The 9,377-nt window shown below is 33.1% G+C and overlaps 1 long non-coding RNA gene across 1 annotated transcript; it reads left to right on the top strand.

Annotated features, from left to right (window-relative positions):
* The first annotated feature begins 5,979 nt into the window (after positions 1-5,979).
* LOC143574839 (uncharacterized) lies at positions 5,980-8,913 on the top strand. The gene is made up of 6 exons (XR_013142665.1): positions 5,980-6,113; positions 7,882-8,011; positions 8,142-8,246; positions 8,379-8,452; positions 8,583-8,681; positions 8,775-8,913. It is a non-coding gene; the product is annotated as an uncharacterized LOC143574839 (long non-coding RNA).
* The last annotated feature ends 464 nt before the right edge of the window (positions 8,914-9,377 follow it).

The raw sequence follows: 9,377 nt of genomic DNA, 5'->3' as shown, positions 1-9,377 counted from the left end.
CCTAAAAAAAGAGTACAATTTTAGCAAAAAAAGATTTAGATCAACCCAATTGGGTGCTTTCACAATCAGAAAGAAATTACCTGCACGACGAAAGTATGTGTAATAATAACCATAGCTGGCTTTTACTCCCGTAGATTCCCCCGCACAACGACCATTCTTTTAGCCTACAATCAAAACAAATAGTTCACAATAACATGTTTCGATAATTACCAGACCTCATGACATAAAATGAACAGGGATTCGATAAACGAAAGTATGTATACCGTAGGGGACAAGGTGCATGGTCCTACTATTAATCGTGTTGTCACCTTACTTGTTGGATCCTGGTACAAACGATCTAGCCAAATTACCTGTACTCTAGAAGAGTAGCCCCGTCATTATCAATGAATTCCATTTTCCGCTGATGCAGGCAAAGGGATTAAAAACCTACTTTGTTTGTGAAACGTCAAGTCCCGCCTGCTTATGTGTACCTTCGTTAACTGCAAGGGTTGTCGTAGGCTCACTAAAATCTTTTTGAGTGCATGTTTCTCATCTGATCGCCTGCCACGCTTTACTTTATTATGTAGGGAGATACTATCAACATATAGCCTCTTATATCTACCGACATCACAGATGTTTTATTATTATAGCAAATAGTAAGGGAAAAAAAAGATAGCAAGCAGACCCATACTCCTCTCGGGCAGATCTATAGCTACCTGAGTTTACATTCAAACTGACTGAAATCATTTTATTCTTAAAATCGCTCATAATTTCAAAATTAAGTTGTGGGACTATGAAATTTGATTATATATGTAGTTAATTTGTGAAACTTCAATTTGATCTAGAAAGTCAGATTTCAGTTAAATATGAATTCGGTTTTCGATTCCACAAATGTTGCCATTTGAAAAAGCAAACAGAATATCTGGTTTAATCAGATAACCAGACATGTTTAACCGGTCAAATTCCTTTCAGTTTAGGGCCAACAAAAGTTAAAACAGAATAAATCAAATAACCAATGAACACCCCTATAATTAAGGACTTTGAGGGTTCAAACATATCATCACAGTCAACTAACAAGATCAGACCAATAAACAAAACCCATTTATAAAGTTATTGCATTAAAAAGGTAATTACAAAAACTAAATTTGTATTTGACATAATTTCTTGATAACTAAATAAAAGTTGGTTTAAAAATTAAAAGTATGTACAATTTTAGCTGAAATACATGAGCACTTTTGGTGTCACGTGGAGTCCATATAATTAATTAGAGCTCAAAAGTCCTTCCATATAGAAATCACGAACAACCAATTGATTAACATGACTATGAATCTATAACATATCATAAAATAAGCACATACGTGTAAACTTGTCACTTTTATGAGGTCCATAACTACAGGCTTTGGTGCAATTCCATTTGCACCCGTCTCCTTCGGGGATCCATTAAAGGGATTGGAGTGGAATGGAAATTCCACCTATCCGCACCCAGTTTTGACTAAAAGAACCTGTTGGATAAACCCGTCCAAAATATTTTTGAAAATTAGAATATAACTATAAGATATTTGCATATTTATTCACAAAGACTCACCTCGATATGGAGAGCTACATATTACAAACAAAATTTTATTTTTATACATACCATTATATTGTAGCATCCTAACTTGATTGTTTCGTAAAACAATCACCCGTTACCTTCTAATTTGGATGTGCAGAATATGGTTTGACATAAAATATCCCAAAAATACCCTGATGGTTGGGTATAATTCATGTATTAAGGGGAAAGTTAATGTACAAATAAAATTAACGTGCTAAACGTGATAATCAAGTAGAGTAATTATATATACAAGTAGGGTAATTATGTAGAGTAATTACATAATTACCCTACTTGTATATATAATTACTATACTTGATTCTCACGTTTATCACGTTTATATGTTAATTTATAGTTTTTATTTAGTTTATTGTTTGGACTATGGTACTTTAATCACATTTTTGTATTTCAGGTCATAGAGCATTAAAGATAATAATTGGTGATAATTGTGAGCATGTTTTAGAGTCTCGGGAAGATCGAATACGCGTGTGATTCGGGGTTTAGTAATAATAATAATAATAATAATAATAATATATGTAACAAATGTTAGAATGAATGTGCAATTAATAATTAAAAGCAAATGTTATATTTAATCAGGTTTGTGTTTCGTGATGCCAGGTACAAAACAAGGAATTAAATCAATCAAATATGAGCTTATAATGGAATTAATGAGTGATGCATGGTCTACTAGAAGCTGCAACGAATGGGATTTAGTTGGGCTCCATGAATGTGCTGTATATAGCAATTAACTATGGTGGGCCGAATTGCATGTTGGGCTGGTGCCGGGAATTAAAAGATTTCACATATCAATTAAAAGGGTCACAACGAAGGAAGAGAGGGGAGTTCGGCGATTGATTGACGGACGGAAGGGAGCACCAAAAAAAAGGCAGCAGCCCCTTGGCTGTTTGGAACACAAATCAAGAAGCTATCACCATAATGACGCAAGGCTAACCTCGTTGTAACTCTCTCCGGGTAGGAATGGCAATGGGTCGGGTTTGGGTCGGGTTTAGGTATTCCCAAACCCATACCCGGTTATGAAAGTCTATCCCGAACCCGTCCCAAACCCGCCGGGTTTTAATCGGGTAATTACTCGTCAGGTTTCGGGTTTTCCCATCCGGTTTCGGGTTTCTTATCGGGTTTTGATAAAATCCTCGTCGGGTATACCCGGCTTAAAACATGCTAGCTTTCTACCGGGTTTTGACAAAATATAAGTAACCGATTACAAAGATTGTTACCATAAAGATAAAATGTATCAAATAATTAACATAAATAAGTTTTGACAAATAATATATTTGGAATATAGTATGTATATAATTTAATAAGTTATACCGGGTACATCGGGTATATAATCGGGTAAATGGGTTTATTTTATCGGGTAATCGGGTCGGGTAAGCGGATATATTAGAAATCCCAAACCCGCAAAATTTTTTATAACTAATCCCAAACCCATCCCAAACACTAATGGGTCGGGTATTACCCATCCCATTTATGTCGGGTTTCGGGTTTTCCCATCGGCTTCGGGTTTCATTGCCATCCCTATCTCCGGGTGAACGGTTCGTTTAGGTTAAATATTAAACTTTGTATTATTCAAGTTTGGATTTGTTTTTGACATTCACAACGTTGTATGAACATACTGATGTGTTGGTTTATTTAAACTATTTGCATGTGTTAATAATCTATGCTTTACAACTTGTTCGATTGATGACAAAACCTAGTAGCTTGTTGGGTGACATAGAGTAGGTTGATTCACACTAGTAAATAGGGCAATTGAAATATAAAAGATCTTATGACAAACATCTATTTTTGATTACCACCTACATTATCCAACTTTCCAACATCATGTCTATGTGGTGTTCAATTAATCAAACGAGTTTTGTGTGAAACCTAGAACCTGAAACCCGGAGGAGGTTGCGTTTTCATTATATTGTTTTTAAAATCAATCTTTTAAATATCGTCTGACATCGTTTGTTCACTTAGACTAATGTTAGAATATATAATAAAACAAAAGGCGTAATATTGACCACATGCTCCTCGTGGATACGTTCCCCTACTTACTCTGACTATTTACTTTAATTAGGTTTTTGCATGACTTGAAAGACGGTCATCAAAACGGCGCCGTTTTCGGGGAGCTAGTGCGCTTGGTGTTGCGTTGCTTGTTTGATTAAAAAAAATTTTAAAAACCAAAAATATTAAAAAGTATAATCCAAATATTTTTTTTCTTTTTATTTCTTTTTATTTAAGTTCGGTATTACACTTGGTATTGTTTGTCATTGCATGTGCATGAACTTATTATAGTGTCGGCAGCATACGTGTAGTTCAGTTATGAGTTATTACAGTAATCAAAGTTCACCAGGTAGCCCATTATACCCACCATTCACACAAAAACAACAATTTTCAAACTTTGACCTACCATATCCTCAAACCAAAAACCAATATGAATATGATGAGTTTGTGCCTTTAGTGCCACAATTTAATCAAAGAGGTCAGAATCGGGTCAAGTTGGGTCAGCAAAGGTATAATGATGAGTTCTTGACTAGAATGTGATTGATTTGCAATAAGATCATATGAATAATATAATTAGTCAAACAAATAAAAGTGTGCTACTAACCTAAAAAGGCTGTAAAGTGATATGTTATTTCTTAGATTTTTGTTAATTAAGTTTGCTAGATTTAGTTCTTTGTAAGGAGTCCGTTTAGGTTTGATTGGTTAACATTGTCTATCGAGTCAGTTTATTAAACTACCTTTGATTTCCGCGCTGTAAGGTAGGATTTCATAATAAAGGTACTCGTTCATAATTAATTAAATAACCCACTACTAGAAAAATAGTTTTTAATAACTAACAATTTATGACTCGCAAATGTGTATGTCATAGAAAAAGAGTCATGTTTTCTAAAAAGTAGAAGATTTATAACTCACTATTTTGCGAGTCATTAAGCAGGAGTCATAAAATGAAAAAGACAAAGATTTATGACTCCCTTTTTTGTGAGTCATTAAACATTACTCATAAAATAAAAATTAAATAAGAGAAAACTTGCATTCTAAAATCACAAAACCCGCCATTTTAAAACTACACTACAAGAAATCTTGAATTTAGCACCGACACCTAAAAACGTTGCTGCTAAATTCCTATCCGTGTGATTTCATTCATCTCTAAATATAACCAGATGGAACTATCCATAACATAAAAAATGTCACTCCAAAAATATACAAAATATATAAATATATGATAAACATAAAGCCTGTTGTTACCTTTTGATGAAATGTTCTCTGGGACTCTGATGAGTTACACGCACACGTAAGCTCTGAACCTATATGTATAATAAAAAAATGAGCGGACCACAATTCATGCATTAACTATTTAATTTGCAAACTCTTTTCTTAATCAGTTTTGACCCATTTTCTTTTAAGCTCATTCTTGTCTTAATCAATTCACCCGTTCGAGGTAACACGTTATATGTATTTACCCATTCTTATATGAACCGATTTGTACTGATTTACTCAATTTGATGGTGATTTAGGCTTAATATGAACTGGTCTTTGTGTTAGCTGGTTTAATTAACACTACTAGAAAATTGAGCAATTGATACCAAAATTTGTTACCAAAAAAATACGGTAGCAATTTTAGCGACCGATTTAGCAAATTTGCTACCGAAAAGCATAGTTACTTGACACGGTAGCTAAGCGGTATAAGTTTTTACAACCGTTTATTTTCGGTGGCTAGGCGTCGAAATTTTGCAATGGGGGCTAGGTGGTCGGAGTTTTTGCAACCATTTTTTTAGGTGCTAGGCGGTCGGAGTTTCTGCAACCGTTTATTTTAAGTGATCGGTTTTTCTAGCGGTCGGAGTTTTAGCAACGGGGCTAAGCCATCAAAGCTTTTGCTTTTGCAACCGTTTATTTTAAGCGGTCGGAATTTTTTTAACCGTTTATTTTAAACGGTCAGAGTTTTTGCTACCGCTCTGTAGGAGTTTTTCCCAAAAACATTATATGCTTGAACATCGTCTTTGCCATGGCACGTGTTATAAATTTTATTAGAGCATTCTCATCCCATCCCCTATAATTATGTGTGGGGAGTATGCAAATTATAGGGTGGGGTTGTGAGTGTAAATTATAGGGTGGAGAGATAAATGTAATGATTTTTTTGTAAATTTTGGGAAACATTTGGAGAACATTGTTTGCCCATATTTATTTTTTAATATTTGTTGGATTGGTTGTGAGTAGATGAGAGAGAAAACTGTAATGATAAAGATATAAAAAAATATTATTTAATTGAACATGAGATAGAAATATAGTATTTTTTAATGTAATTATAAAGATAAGGATGAGAAATAGGATTATAATCTTATTTCATATAAAGATAAAATTAAAAGTTATGATTCAAAATTCCAGTTTTGTGAGATCTGCTCCCCCCCTCCCGACGATCAGCCCGTAAAATCCTAATTCAAAACCCTAATTTTATGATTTAAAGTTACGAGTTTTTGCTGTCGGCCGTGTACATCAGCCGTGGAGCATTAATCGACGCCTCTCGCTACATCGATTAATTCGTCTGGTACGTTTAGTTTCTCAGTCATTAACACATACATATTAATTGTCACTCGTAACTATTCGATTTCACAATTTGTTGCCACGGATTTTGAACGATTGTTCGTATTAATGATAAGATTATGAATATTGATCTGCTTAATTTGCGCAATAATCATCGGCTAGGTTAGATGGATGCGTTTCGCTCATATGTGATGTCCAGATCAGTCAAATCTTAAGTCTCTGGTTTGTTTTGTTGAATTATGCCTTCTACTTCACTGTTGAATCAAAATTTGTGTATGATTGCATTATGTATTGATATTTGACCTAATTTTACTTGATTGTTATGTAACTGAATTATTTAAGCTAAGTGTGAACGAAGTTTATGAATTCATTAGGTATTAGGCCAATTGATTTAGTGAAATAGTGTTACAGAATGCAGACATTAGGTGCAGCCTGTTACGATTTGTTTGTGACTGATATAAAACTGATGTGATATAACTTTGGTGCAATTTTTACAAAAGGAGTAATAATTAATTAGTTAAGCAAATAACTGCCTAATCAGTTAGTAAAGCTATATATTATTTTTTATGGCTGACCTTGTGTGTTTTTCAAGCTCAGCTCGTTTATTATTTCTTAACTATTGTATATACATTTATTATTATTTTATTTATATAAATATGAATTAGTTACACTTTTTATGTAGAATACAATATTGGTGTTTTGCTACTTCACGGTCCGTTGCTGCTGATTCAGTTAGTTTTTACTAAATTTGATCTCAACATAATTGGTCTCTAGGTTTACTTAAATTTGATCAGTGTGTTTTTTTATTTTATCTCTTAAGACTGATTAGGTTTGAATATTAGGTCAATGTGTTCCACAAGTTGATCTCATTGATATGTTTCTCACTAGATTAGGTTTGAATACTTTATATGTTATGTATATGGAACTTCTTTGATGCATGATTTAATTGGTTATTTGTGGATTTAGCGCATGATAATGGATGGTTAGTTAGTGAAGTTATAGTTGTGATGTAACTGATTTGATTTTCTTATCTTATATATTGCGTGTTTGATGTTGATTTAGCCGCTTGTATTAGGATTATATACTTAGTAAACCTGAGAGAATTCTTTTATGCAAAAGGTGAGCTATTTTTTGTTCTCTTGTTACATGTTATATGCAGAGTCTATACGTAAATGTTAGAATAGGAAATTTAAGTTTATAATTGATTCTAAGTCGGCTGCAGAATCCCTATGGTTGTATTATGTGTTGATTTTGACTTAATTTTGATTCGTTCGCATATGTAGAAGCCGATGTAATTGTATTATGATTCTTGATCTTCTAATTCTTCAAAATCCAAGTTATAATATCACAGTTAAATGTTGTCCAGGATTAATACTCACAATGTACTTATATTTTATTGCAGCAATTGCTGAACTTTTGTATAATGTTGTATTCTAATAAACCCTACAGAGTTACTATTCACAATGTAATTGTATTAAGATTGATTCTTGTTTACTGAAGTAGATGCAGACTCAATCATTGCTTGATCAGTTCTCTGAGCTCCAAGTTAAGGAAAGAAATAACTAATCCATATACAATTGGGTGACTAATTAAATTACTAGTGATGATATATCAAATAACATAAAAGGATGTGAAATTGTGGACTGAAGCTAATAAAGATATGCATGACAAGGTGATAACATCCTCACCACACATTTAATGAGAAATAAATTGCAACAAAAGTTTTATTTTTATTCAAAACAATCATAAATATAATTACCTTGTTTTAGCAGCTGGAATAGTTTTATGTAGAAATCAAGCTGGACCATCATGGGCAGGAGGTGAAAATGGTTTACAAAATCAACATCCTCAATCTCAAAATTTTTTCTAGCCATTGGATGGCAACCCCAATTTAGAGATCAGGTAAACTTGTAGATAATATATTTTTGGTGCTTAATTTGTTCCTTTCACCGGTCTATTATTTATTTCTCAATGCATCCTTTTTTTCATATGATTAAGAACTAATTTGATTTTGATTTGACTAAATTTACAGTATAACACACTTGGTTCTAGCCAGTTAACATCTACAACAAATGCAATGCACAATTTGACTGGATTAGTCTCTGGATGGATGCTTTAACTTTGACATGGTTGGAAGGTAAGTTAGTTCATCTTTTCTCTTTAAGTCGTGTTCTCATAGGTTCTAATTATATATTTTAGGTTTAAAATTTGTTACTCATATAACTAGGAATAAACTCATATATTTGTATTTTTTGAAATTTTCAAGTAGATATGAACATCTCTCACTTGACACGTGTTAGTGAAATGGAGAAAATGATAGAAACTTTAGCAAGGATCAGCACCGTATTAAAAATTGCCACCAAGAATAAGGATAGAAACTTTATCATTCAATATTAAAAATTGTCACCAAGAATAAGGATAGAAACTTTATCATTCAATCATATTCTGTAACTTTGAATATGTTGTTCTGCAGTGTCCAACTCAACCGGGAAATATAGAGTGCGGATATTATATCTTAAACTTCATGAAGGAGATAGTTCGTGACAGACTTGACATACTCGTCAATAACAATGTAAGTGTAATTTACTCTTTCGCTTATTGGTTTGTTTTGATCGAATATGTTTTGACCCGACCAAGTTTGTAACGTCTTTTTATTTCTTCTTAGGTTGGTGGAGGCAAAGAGGTATACACGGATGTGGATCTTGATGCGGTTCGTGAAGAATAGTCGAGCTATGCGGTTCATTTTGTTTTCCGAGAATGATTTCTTGTATTGACTAAACAAATTCTTTGTAACATTTTGATGTAGGATGCTTAATTAAGAAATAAAATGAAAGGTTTGTTTTGTATAATTGTGTCATTAATTTAAATATTAGTATGCATAATAATAATAAGGAATATTGGATTTTAATAACCCTTATTAAATGGTACTGGCCCCCAATGGTCCTCGTTAAAAATGACTTAACGGCGTTATAGTTTATTCTGAATTTCAAACCAATTTTTTAGGGCTTTTGATCGTTAGGAGGATACGAGTCGATTGGTTTAAAATTTAGTTTGAAATAGTGCTTCAATATGACGAAACAATGCTTCAATTCGGGTGTTTGAACTTACAATTAACCAAAATCAAGTCGTTTGGATCATTGTTTCGAGCTAAGTTTTACGTCAATCGACTCGTATCCTCCTAACGATCAAAATCCCTAAAACATTGGTTCGAAATTATGAAAAAACTATAACGCCGTTAAGTCATTTTTAACGGGGGACTATTGGGGCC

Source organism: Bidens hawaiensis, unplaced genomic scaffold, assembly GCF_021521415.1.
Source record: "Bidens hawaiensis isolate Kalapana, Puna unplaced genomic scaffold, B.hawaiensis_p1.1 tig00027122_1, whole genome shotgun sequence".
NCBI classification, from domain to species: domain Eukaryota; kingdom Viridiplantae; phylum Streptophyta; class Magnoliopsida; order Asterales; family Asteraceae; genus Bidens; species Bidens hawaiensis.
The sequence above is the reverse complement of the archived record's forward strand: the minus strand, read 5'-3'. Positions and strand labels throughout refer to the sequence as shown.